Source organism: Leuresthes tenuis, unplaced genomic scaffold (assembly GCF_036924035.1).
Source record: "Leuresthes tenuis unplaced genomic scaffold, fLeuTen1.0.hap1 SCAF_48, whole genome shotgun sequence".
NCBI classification, from domain to species: domain Eukaryota; kingdom Metazoa; phylum Chordata; class Actinopteri; order Atheriniformes; family Atherinopsidae; genus Leuresthes; species Leuresthes tenuis.
Window position 1 is genome coordinate 151,415 of NW_027325402.1, and position 13,502 is coordinate 164,916.

At 42.1% G+C, this 13,502-nt stretch overlaps 1 pseudogene; it reads right to left on the reverse strand.

Moving 5' to 3' along the window:
* Positions 1 to 8,375: 8,375 nt before the first annotated feature.
* LOC140285632 (U2 spliceosomal RNA) lies at positions 8,376 to 8,552 on the reverse strand (annotated as a pseudogene).
* Positions 8,553 to 13,502: the final 4,950 nt, after the last annotated feature.

The window sequence follows — 13,502 nt, forward strand, 5'->3', positions numbered from 1 at the left end:
TGAACATACATCATCAAAAGCAGGACTGGATGTGTTCGGCTACAAGAAGGTTTGAATGTCCGACCATAGTTGGTAAAAAGTGGGTATGAAAAGGTTCGAATGCCCAAAATCGGCTGAAAAAAACTGTGTTCGGCTGCAAAAAGGTGTGAATGTTTGACTAAAGTTTGTAAGACAAGGTTCGAATGCCTGACAATGTATGATCAAAAGCGGGAGCGGAGGTATTCAGCTGCAAGAAGGTCTAAATGTCCATCATTAATTGCTAGAAAACATGAAAGAAAATTTTCGAAAATCAATCTGCATATGATCATAAGTGGGAGAGGAGGTGTTCAGCTGCAAGAAGGTGTGAATGTCCTACCATAATTGCTGAAAAATGTGTTAGAAACGGTAGGAATGCCGGACCATACATCATCAAAAGCTAGAGAGGTGGTGTTCGGCTGCAAGTAGGTGTGAATGTCTGACTAAAGTTCAAATATATTAACAAAAGCGGGAGGAGAGCTCTTCGGATGAGTGGTTGAGAATTTCCAACCGTAATCTATAAAATGCGGTGAAAAAAAAGGTGTGATAGAAACCTAAAAGGTGGAGCGGAAGTGTTCGGCTGCAAGAAGGTGTGAATGTCCGTCTATAGTTGGTGAAAAGCAGGAAAAGCAAGGTCTGAATGCCCAATCTTACATCATCAAAAGCGAGATCAGAGGTGTTTGGCTGCAAGAAAACGGGTTAGGTGTGAATGACCGACTAAATATCAACAAAAGTGGGGGCGGAGGTCTTCGGATGCAAGTGGGTGTGAATATCCCACCATACAAGTATGGTGGAGAGGAAGCTGTGAATGTCCGACCATGGTTTGTAAAACGCGGGTAAGACAAGGTGCGAATGTCCGACAATGTATGATCAAAAGAGGGAGCGGAGGTGTTCGGCTGCAAGGTCTGAATTTCCAACCATAATTTGTAAACACCGTTGAAGAAAAGCCTCGAAAGCCCGACTATACACCATCAAAAGCGGGAGCAGAGGTGTTCAGCTGCAAGAAGGTCTGAATGTCCACCAATAATTACTGAAAAATGGGTAAGAAAAGGTGTGAATGCCCAACTATACATCATCAAAAGCAGAAGTGGATGTGTTCGGCCACAAGAAGGTTTGAATGTCCGACCATAGTTTGTAAAAGGCGGGTAAGAAAAGGTTTGAATGCCCGAACATACACAATCAAAAGAGGGAGCGGAGGTGTTTCTTTGCAAGAAGGTGTGAATGTCCGAGCATAGTTTGTAAAAAGTGGGTAAGAAAAGGTTCGAATGCCCGAACATACACCATCAAAAGAGGGAGCGGAGGTGTTCCGCTGCAAGAAGGTGTGAATGTCCGAGCATAGTTTGTAAAAAGCGGGTAAGAAAAGGTTCGAATGCCCGAACATACACCATCAAAAGAGGGAGCGGAGGTGTTCCGCTGTAAGAATGTGTGAATGTCCAACCATAGTTGGTAAAAAGCGGGTAAGAAAAGGTTAAAATAACCGACTCTACACAATCAATAGCAGGAGCGGAGTTGTTCGGCTAAAAGAAGGTGTGAAAGTCCGACCATGGTTTGTAAAAAGCGGGTAAGAAAAGGTTCGAATGCAAAAATATACACCATCAAAAGCGGAAGCCGAGGTGTTCGGCTGCAAGTAGGTCTGAATGTCCACCCATAATTAATGAAAAGCGGGCAACAAGTAGGTTCGAATGCCCAACCATACATCAACAAAAGCAGGAGTGGATGTGTTTGGCTACAAGAAGGTTTGAATGTCCGAGCATAGTTTGCAAAAAGCGGGTAAGTAAAGGTGCGAATGCCCGACAATGTATGATCAAAAGAGGGAGTGGAGGTTTTCGGCTACAAGAAGGTTTGAATGTCCAACCATAGTTTGTAAAAAGCGGGTAAGAAAAGGTGCGAATTCCCGAACATACACCATCAAAAGAGGGAGCGGAGGTGTTCCGCTGTAAGATGGTGCGAATGTCCGACCATAGTTGGTAAAAAGCGGGTAAGAAAAGGTTCGAATGCCCGAATATATACCATCATAAGCGGAAGCGGAGGTGTTCGGCTGCAAGAAGGTGTGAACGTCCGACCAAAGTTTGTAAAAAGCAGTTAAGAAAAGGTTCGAATATCCAACCAAACATAATCAAAAGTGGGAGCAGAGCTGTTCGACTGCAAGTAGGTGTGAATTTCCACCCATAATTCCTGAAAAATGGGTAAGAAAAGGTGCGAATGCCCAACCATACATCATCAAAAGAAGAAGTGGATGTGTTCTGCTACAAGAAGGTTTGAATGTCCGACCATAGCTTGTAAAAAGTGGGTAAGAAAAAGTTCGAATGCTCGAACATACACCATCAAAATTGGAAGCGGAGGTGTTCCGCTGTAAGACGGTGTGAATGTCCGACCATAATTGGTAAAAAGCGGGTAAGAAAAGGTTAAAATACCCGACTGTACACAATCAATAGCGGGAGCGGAGTTGTTCGGCTACAAGAAGGTGTGAAAGTCCGACCATGGTTTGTAAAACGCGGGTAAGACAAGGTGCGAATGCCCGACAATGTATGATCAAAAGAGGGAGCGGAGGTGTTCGGCTGCAAGGTCTGAATTTCCAACCATAATTTGTAAACACCGTTGAAGAAAAGCCTCGAAAGCCCGACTATACACCATCAAAGTCGGGAGCAGAGGTGTTCAGCTGCAAGAAGGTCTGAATGTCCACCAATAATTACTGAGAAATGGATAAGAAAAGGTGTGAATGCCCAACTATACATCATCACAAGCAGAGGTGGATGTGTTCGGCCACAAGAAGGTTTGAATGTCCGACCATAGTTTGTAAAAGGCGGGTAAGAAAAGGTTTGAATGCCCGAACATACACAATCAAAAGAGGGAGCGGAGGTGTTTCGCTGCAAGAAGGTGTGAATGTCCGAGCATAGTTGGTAAAAAGTGGGTAAGAAAAGGTTCAAATGCCAGAACATACACCATCAAAAGAGGGAGCGGAGGTTTTCCGCTGTAAGAAGGTGTGAATGTCCGACCATAGTTGGTAAAAAGCGGGTAAGAAAAGGTTAAAATACCCGACTCTACACAATCAATAGCGGGAGCGGAGTTGTTCGGCTAAAAGAAGGTGTGAAAGTCCGACCATGGTTTGTAAAAAGCGGGTAAGAAAAGGTTCGAATGCAAAAATACACACCATCAAAAGCGGAAGCCGAGGTGTTCGGCTGCAAGTAGGTGTGAATGTCCACCCATAATTAATGAAAAGCGGGCAACAAGTAGGTTCGAATGCCCAACCATACATCAACAAAAGCAGGAGTGGATGTGTTTGGCTACAAGAAGGTTTGAATGTCCGAGCATAGTTTGTAAAAAGCGGGTAAGAAAAGGTGCGAATGCCCGACAATGTATGATCAAAAGAGGGAGTGGAGATTTTCAGCTACAAGAAGGTTTGAATGTCCAACCATAGTTTGTAAAAAGCGGGTAAGAAAAGGTGCGAATGCCCGAAAATACACCATCAAAAGAGGGAGTGGAGGTGTTCCGCTGTAAGATGGTGCGAATGTCCGACCATAGTTGGTAAAAAGCGGGTAAGAAAAGGTTCGAATGCCCGAATATATACCATCAAAAGCGGAAGCGGAGGTGTTCGGCTGCAAGAAGGTGTGAACGTCCGACCAAAGTTTGTAAAAAGCAGGTAAGAAAAGGTTCGAATATCCAACCAAACATAATCAAAAGTGGGAGCTGAGCTGTTCGACTGCAAATAGGTGTGAATGTCCACCCATAATTCCTGAAAAATGGGTAAGAAAAGGTGCGAATGCCCAACCATACATCATCAAAAGAAGAAGTGGATGTGTTCTGCTACAAGAAGGTTTGAATGTCCGACCATAGTTTGTAAAAAGTGGGTAAGAAAAAGTTCGAATGCCCGAACATACACCATCAAAAGAGGGAGCGGAGGTGTTCCGCTGTAAGACGGTGTGAAAGTCCGACCATAATTGGTAAAAAGCGGGTAAGAAAAGGTTAAAATACCCGACTCTACACAATCAATAGCGGGAGCGGAGTTGTTCGGCTACAAGAAGGTGTGAAAGTCCGACCATGGTTTGTAAAACGCAGGTAAGACAAGGTGCGAATGCCCGACAATGTATGATCAAAAGAGGGAGCGGTGGTGTTCGGCTGCAAGGTCTGAATTTCCAACCAATAATTACTGAAAAATGGGTAAGAAAAGGTGTGAATGCCCAACTATACATCATAAAAAGCAGAAGTGGATGTGTTCGGCTGCAAGAAGGTGTGAATATCCGAGCATAGTTTGTAAAAAGTGGGTAAGAAAAGGTTCGAATGCCAAAATATACACCATCAAAAACGGAAGCCGAGGTGTTCGGCTGCAAGTAGGTGTGAATGTCAGATCATAATTTGCAAAAAGCTGATGAGAAAGGTGTGAATGACCGACAATAATTACTGAAAAATGTGTTAGAAAAGGTAAGAATGCCGGACTATTCATCATCAAAAGCAGAGAAGAGGTGTTCGGATGCAAGAAGCTGTGAATGTCCAGCCATAATTACTCAAAAACGGGTAAGAAAAGGTAGTATTGCCAGACCATAAATGATCAAAACAGGGAGCGGAGGTGTTCCGCTGTAAGAAGGTGTGAATGTCCGACCATAATTGGTAAAAAGCGGGTAAGAAAAGGTTAAAATACCCGACTGTACACAATCAATAGCGGGAGCGGAGTGGTTTGGCTACTAAAAGGTGTGAAAGTCCGACCATACATCCTCAAAAGCAGAACTGGATGTGTTCGGCTACAAGAAGGTTTGAATGTCTGACCATAGTTTGTAAAAAGCGGGTAAGAAAAGGTTCGAATGCCCAAACATACACCATCAAAAGAGGGAGCGGAGGTGTTCCGCCATAAGAAGGTGTGAATGTCCGACCGTAGTTGGTAAAAAGCGGGTAAGAAAAAGTTCGAATGGCCAACCATACATCATCAAAAGCAGGACTGGATGTGTTCGGCTACAAGGTTTGAATGTCCGAGCATAGTTTGTTAAAAGCGGGTAAGAAAAGGTTCGAATGCCCGAACATACACCATCAAAAGAGGGAGCGGAGGTGTTCCGCCATAAGAAGATGTGAATGTCCGACCGTAGTTGGTAAAAAGCGGGTAAGAAAAGGTTAAAATGGCCGTCTGTACACAATCAATAGCGGGAAGGGATGTGTTCGGCTACAAGAAGGTGTGAAAGTCCGACCATGTTTTGTAAAAAGCGGTTAAGAAAAGGTGTGAATGCCCGACAATGTATGATCAAAAGAGGGAGCGGAGGTTTTCGGCTGCAAGAAGGTCTGAATGTCCAACCATAATTTGTAAAAACCGGGGAAGAAAAGGCTCGGAAGCCCGACTATACACCATCAAAAGCGGGAGCAGAGGTGTTCAGCTGCAAGAAGGTCTCAATGTCCATCAATAATTGCTAAAAAACATGAAAGAAAATTTTCGAATATCAAACCGCACATGATCATATGCGGGAGAGGAGGTGTTCAGCTGCAAGAAGGTGTGAATGTCCACCCATAATTCCTGAAAAATGGGTAAAAAAAGGTGCGAATGCCCAACCATACATCATCAAAAGCAGGTGTGAATGTCAGATCATAATTTGCAAAAACCTGATGAGAAATGGTGAGAATGCCCGACTATACACCATCAAATGCGGGAGCGGAGGTGTTCGGCTGTGAGTAGGTGTGAATGTCCGACCATACTTGCTGAAAAATATGACAAAGCAGTTTATGACATATGACATATGATATATAATAATAATAATATGACACCTCCGTTCCCTCTTTTGATCATACATTGTCCGGCATTCGCACCTTTTCTTACCCGCTTTTTACAAACCATGGTCGGACTTTCACACCTTTTAGTAGCCGAACAACTCCGCTCCCGCTATTGATTGTGTACAGTCCGGTTTTTTAACCTTTTCTTACCCGCTTTTTACCAACTATGGTCGGACATTCGCAGCATCTTACAGCGGAACACCTCCGCTCTCTCTTTTGATGGTGTATGTTCGGGCATTCGAACTTTTTCTTACCCGCTTTTTACAAACTATGGTCGGACATTCAAACCTTCTTGTAGCAGAACACATCCACTTCTTCTTTTGATGATGTATGGTTGGGCATTCGCACCTTTTCTTACCCATTTTTCAGGAATTATGGGTGGATATTCACACCTACTTGCAGTCGAACAGCTCTGCTCCCACTTTTGATTATGTTTGGTTGGATATTCGAACCTTTTCTTAACTGCTTTTTACAAACTTTGGTCGGACGTTCACACCTTCTTGCAGCCGAACACCTCCGCTTCCGCTTTTGATGGTATATATTCGGGCATTCGAACCTTTTCTTACCCACTTTTTACCAACTATGGTCGGACATTCACACCGTCTTTCAAGTGTAACACCTCCGCTCCCTCTTTTGATGGTGTATGTTCGGGCATTCGCACCTTTTCTTACCCGCTTTTTACAAACTATGGTCGTACATTCAAACCTTGTAGCCGAAAACCTCCACTCCCTCTTTTGATCATACTTTGTCGGGCATTCGCACCTTTTCTTACCCGCTTTTTACAAACTATGCTCGGACATTCAAACCTTCTTGTAGCCAAACACATCCACTCCTGCTTTTGTTGATGTATGGTTGGGCATTCGAACCTACTTGTTGCCCGCTTTTCATTAATTATGGGTGGACATTCACACCTTGTCACAGCCAAACACCTCCGCTCCCTGTTTTGATCATGTATGGTTGGACATTCGCACCTTTTCTCACCCGCTTTTTGCAAACTATGGTCGGCCATTCACAGCTTCCTCTCCACCATACTTGTATGGTGGGATATTCACACCCACTTGCATCCGAAGATCTCCGCCCCCACTTTTGTTGATATTTAGTCGGTCATTCACACCTTACCCGTTTTCTTGCCGCCAAACACCTCTGATCTCGCTTTTGATGATGTAAGATTGGGCATTCAGACCTTGCTTTTCCTGCTTTTCACCAACTATAGATGGACATTCACACCTTCTTGCAGCCGAACACTTCCGCTCCACCTTTTAGGTTTCTATCACACCTTTTTTTTCACCGCATTTTATAGATTATGGTTGGAAATTCTCAACCACTCATCCGAAGACCTCTCCTCCCGCTTTTGTTAATATATTTGAACTTTAGTCAGACATTCACACCTACTTGTAGCCGAACACCACCTCTCTAGCTTTTGATGAGGTATGGTCCGGGATTCTTACCGTTTCTAACACATTTTTCAGCAATTATGGTAGGATATTCACACCTTCTTGCAGCTGAACACCTCCTCTCCCACTTATGATCATGTGCGGATTGATTTTCGAAAATTTTCTTTCATGTTTTCTAGCAATTAATTATGGACATTTAGACCTTCTTGCAGCTGAACACCTCCGCTCCCGCTTTTGATCATACATTGTCAGGCATTCGCACCTTGTCTTACCCGCTTTTTACAAACTTTAGTCGAACATTCACACCTTTTTGCAGCCGAACACAGTTTTTTGCAGCCGAATTTGGGCATTCGCACCTTTTCATACCCACTTTTTACCAACTATGGTCGGACATTCACACCGTCTTACAGCGGAACACCTCCGCTCCCTCTTTTGATGGTGTATGTTCGGGCATTCGAACCTTTTCTTACCCGCTTTTTACAAACTATGCTCGGACATTCAAACATTCTTGTAGCCAAACACATCCACTCCTGCTTTTGATGATGTATGGTATGGCATTCGAACCTACTTGTTGCCCGCTTTTCATTAATTATGGGTGGACATTCACACCTTGTCGCAGCCAAACACCCTGTTTCGATCATGTATGGTTGGACATTCGCACCTTTTCTCACCCGCTTTTTGCAAACTATGGTCGGCCATTCACAGCTTCCTCTCCACCATACTTGTATGGTGGGATATTCACACCCACTTGCATCCGAAGACCTCCGCCCCCACTTTTGTTGATATTTAGTCGGTCATTCGCACCTTACCCGCTTTTGGCAAACTATGGCCTTCTTGCAGCCAAAAACCTCTGATCTCGCTTTTGATGATGTAAGGTTGGGCATTCAGACCTTGCTTCACCTGCTTTTCACCAAATATAGTCGGACATTCACACCTTCTTGCAGCCGAACACTTCCGCTCCACCTTTTAGTTTTCTATGGGGCATTCCCACCTTTATTTTCACCGCATTTTATAAAAACACCACAGGAACACCGTATTGAGGCTTTGTTCTGACCGCTCATTCGGTGTCGCGTTTCTTTCAAGCATTTCTCCTGGTTAGCCCGCACTCGGCTCGCTCCCAGAGCCGTGTTAAAGTCTACTTCGCATTCACTCTCTTTTCTCAGCAGACTAAAAGAAACTTCCATCCTGCACCGCTGTTAGCTTTTTCACAAGAGCAGAGGAGAGCGCACCGTTCCCAGCGGCACTGCAGTACCGGGTCGATGCTTGGAGTGAACGGAGCAAGCTCCTTTTTCAACTCCTATTGATAAAAATCCATTTAATATGTAGTCCTTGCATAGACATATCACATATTAAACTGATAAGTACAGATGGATTATGTGCAATTAGTAAAGAGAGTAGAGGACGATCTCTCTCGTTGGAAGTCCTTACCTATATCACTTATGGGGAGAGTTACAACCATTAAAATGATGATACTACCAAAAGTTAACTATTTGTTCTCAATGATCCCCATAAAACCATCTGCTACTTGGTTTAAGTCACTAGATTCATGCATCTCCAAATTTCTGTGGAAAAACAAACCACCACGTCTTAGTTTAAAAACCCTACAGAAGACCAAGGACAGTGGTGGATTAGATTTACCTCATTTTCAGCACTATTCCTTAGCCAATAGGTTACAATATATATCAAAATGGTTTAAACCTTGTTGTTGTCACAGTTCCCAGAGACGTTGTAATCGTTGAGGATTCTATATTCACCCCCTCATTAGAGGCACGTGTTGCAGATTGATGACACTGAATCTTCTTCTCTGTTCATTGCTGGCATCATTCCCAGCATCGTAAGTGTTCGTGGCATTGTTAGCCTCTTCTTCTGGATCTTGATATCGAGCATCCTTTTGTATTTCTGGTTTGTAAGTCCTCTCTCTTCGTTCACCGGAGTCTTCGTCTCTTTGTCCTTGAGTTTGGTGATTTTTTCTTCTTTTGATGCCTTGACACAGTGTGACAGGTGATACCACATGGGAGATCCTTTAACTTGGACTGCTGTCCCTGTGCTGCGAAATGGCTGTGCTGCTCAAATGGTCTCTCCTTCATCATATACACAGTTATTTATACATCACCTTCCACCATGAAGCGTTGTCCCTTTTTGTTTCTCTCTTTGTTCTTAAAATGCTGTTATAAATGTCTAAACCAATCCATTAAACTAGATCATTTTGGCAGTAAAGCGATCTACAATGTGCTTGGTCGCAAAGCTGCTCATCTGTGGTAAACAGCTCTTCAGAAAGGCATTCTTCAATTGATTTCACTCATTTTATGTAATAATTTTGTGATTTCCTACAAAACTACACTTCTTCTCCCATCTGTCTGAGTATTTAATATTGTCTGGGTCCCGTTAAAACATGTATTTTTCCCATCTAATTCCTTGTTTGCTTTAAAACAAGTATTCCCCATTTTATATCCCTTCAGTAGCCAACCAGTTTGTATGGAGTACACTGGAGCAACTTGACTGATCAGTAAAACACTGCTTTTGTTGTCACCGCAAGGCTTCCCCCGTCGGTTGTTTCACTGAGACACTACTGAGTAACTACAACTCAACACAGTTTATACACATAACATTCATATACATACTAACAAACAAACAAACAATAATTTATCGCAATTTTCTCATCTCTGTTTGAACGTACACCCAGGTAAATATTCCTGTAGTCTTCTCATACCGACTGTGGACCCATTCATTGTTTAACTTCACTGTTTTGCAAATCCTAATTGAATATTACACATTGACATTGAACTTTACTGGATAAGCAGGTCTTCATTGCATTCAGCAGCCTATATGTGAGCATTTATTTGTAAGCTGTTCTTCTTTGCATTTATCAGCAGCAAGCAATTCTTCACTGCACATGCATATGTAAATAGTAAAACAATTCCAATGTGTTAGCGAAACCTTCTATATCACAGTGGTTTCTAAGATCTATTTTAAGTTCTTTGCCATCAGTGAGATGACATTGTTTACAAAGTGTGTCAAATTATCACTGAAGATCTTTTCAGGAATTTCAAATCTAGAAATGAGTTATTTTACGCGTGATTTTGCTACTGAGAGTGCATCTGCTTGTGCACATGGAAATATTTCAGACCATTTGGTAAAAACCTCTGTTGTCACTGAGCAGAATCGTTTCCCTTAACATTAATTTAGTTCAATGAAATCTACAAAATAATGAAATAATGAAATCCAAACAAATATGTTGAAAAAGATACACTGGCTTAGGGAATTATCTTCGTTTTGGTCTTAGATTGCCCTGTGGAATGTATTTTGCACATATTTGACCTGCTAGACAAAACTTTATTCATTTATTTATTCTAAAAAAATGTTTTTAATAATTATGCTGTAAAAACCTGGTTCATTATTGCTTCCATCCCTCCTGTTGAGACATGACATGGTCCGTGGCTCAATACTGCAGCATATTTAAACAAATTCTTTGGCAGTATGGTTTTCCTTCCGGTCATTCATACGAGTCTATTGTAGATGGCAATTGAATAACATCTAATAATGCTAAAATATTTGTAGTTTATACATTTAGCTGTGGATGTCAACATACCTGTTTTCCCAATGCTGTGTTAACACATGTACAGTTGAGAAGGCATACTGACTGTCAGTGTAAACGTTAACAACCTTTTTGTTATTTAATTTACAAGCTTCAGTTAAAGCTACCAATTCGACTGCTTGAACAGAGTAATTTTTTGGTAGTGGTTGTTTTAAGAAAACTTCAGTTTCTGTTACTACTGCAAATCCTGTAGCATTTGTGCCATCAGGGTTTTTTTCCTTGATCTGTTGAATAAATATAGTTATTTCTGCATTTTCATAACGTATATCAGTTAAGTCTGGCCTGGGTAAAACACTGATGGTTATTTCTGGCTTTCCATCTGTGGGGTAGGTAGCAGTGTGGATGGATTAAGTGTAGCACATCTCTCGACAACAAGGTGTGGCTGTGAAAGAAGAACTGTTATGTAGGAGAGATGTCTGGTAAAGATATTTTGTTAAGTAACCATATCACAGCCACTGCATGAGGTACCTTAAGTGTTAATGGGTGAAATAACACCATTATTGTTGATGCCTGCACTGCCAATGGCTTCTGGCCATTGATTCAAAAGTACGATCTCGTCCCTTTTTCCCCCTTTCAGTGGACACTGGCCCCTAATTACCGCAATTCAGCAGAGGGTCTTTCATTAGGAGTACTGTGCACGGTTTCAGCTCCGACCCTGGACAGCGGAAAAAACGTTGAGATCTGGTTTGAGGACCCAATTGTTGAGAAAAGTCTCTCAATGAGACTCAGAGTTGCTGGAGTCAGTTAATGCAAAGGTTTAATCTTGCAGCAAGTTCAAGAATGTGTGTGTGTATGGGTGTATGTATGCGAACGTGTGTGAGTTTGTGTGTGTGAGAGTTTAAAGAACCTGTTATCCACAGGCAGGCCTTAACTAGTATGGCACGGGTCCAGCCTGTCTCATCTTTTTTGGAAGGTCCAGCGCTCGGCCGTAACCCTTCTGTCTGTTTGGACTCTCACATACATTCGGTTAATCATAGAAAAACGAGAACAAAACTTTTTAGCCCCTTAAATTCATAAAACAGACATGGTGCAGTTATTTCCATTCTAGAAAATAAGAGTAATCACCACCATTCCTATAAATTCTGGATATTCTAACAATCTGAATCTTTTTTAAATGTTCGATGAAGCCCTTTGCTGTTCTGTTTAGAGACTCAGCTGATCATAAACCAAGTTTTGCTCTTGAACCAAGCTTCTAAACTCTTCACCTTTTTCATTTCTCAGTTAGTATTCACTTTAAAACTGATTAAAAGAAAAATTAAATGAATGCCTATCAACAAATGTGGGATCTAAACTCTAGTGCTTCCTCTAAAATAATTTCCTTTCTCAATTCAGAAATGTGTGTGTGTAAGTCACAACACCCGTGACACCAAAACGGCTTTCTTTTCTCTCTTTTCTCTACACTCTGCACTGTGAGCACACACAACAAATCAGAAAGGCTTTTTTCTCTCTTTTCTACATTATGGACTGTGGGGACACAAAACCGCTCTCTCTTTTTTTTTTTTTGATTGTGTGCCAGGGCGTTGTCTCACGTATTAGATTATGCTTAAGATACGAATGAGTTTATCAGTCACATCAGAATCCATACATACTGATCCTCCCGTAATAAAATGGTCGGATCTTATCAAACACACTTTGTTTCTTGTGACAAGTCAGCGAAACAGCGTATACACGTCAAGACACTGAATCAAGTTTGCCACAAGAACTCATAAGTTTGGCAGTATTGCTCTGCCGTCAGCAATCATACACCCATTTTATTTTCATGAGACATGTGCAGGCACCTGTTCATCTACTGTTCTATCACTATGAATTAGTTTATCTATTATCAATAAGGATACTTCTACAACTACTATCAAAGTATGTCCGGACTTCTTATGTTGTCAGTTGCTATATATGAATAAGTGGGTTGCTACTGAAAAGCATTAAGCATGTCACACAGCCCAAACATATAACATTTCAGGACACACCACACAGTTAACAACCACAGTGAAGCGTGTCAAAGCCCAAACATGTAACATTCAACAGGACACTTACACAACACATTCAAATCAAACAGTCAGACAACATACAAGAACCTATACCCCAGCCGACATTGCTCCCTGCCTATTTTCCTACAACTCACTATGTGTGTGCACACCTTTATTCACAAACTCTTCAACTTATACTCTTTTACCGAAGCTGCTACAGCTCGATTGGCCAAATACCCTTAGATCCTATTTCGGTGAATTTGACATCTGCCTTGCATGTAACAGATTAGCGGTTTAGCAGTTTTAATTTAGTTTGAGTGAAGGAATTCATTTTATAGCAAAATCCGAAATCGTGAAGAACTCATGGAAGTAAGCTTATTCTCGGATTCCTGAATCTTTAGATTTGTTCTTTCTTTTACTGCAAAGTACAACGTTGAGCAGCACTAATGAGTTGTTTCTATTTTTGGCAGCCTTTACCTTTGCGGATGAAGCCCTTTCTGTCTGTGCAAAAGAAATCTTATTACTGTGCAGAGTGACTTCTCTGAGTAGAGTCGCCTTACTTGTTGCGACTGTGCCAATGTTCGAAGCTGGAGTGCAAAGTTGTTGCTTGAATGGTGCTCGCTGGAGCGTGCGGTAGTGTAAAGTTATACCATTTAAAAGGGCTGAAGAGTGCTCAGTGCAGCGGGTGGGCCGAGGTGCAAAGTGACACTATGGCCATAAAAATAACACCGCTACAAGTGCGCATTGTGCCAGGAAGGGCCCTCGGACGTGAACCAGTGGACAGTT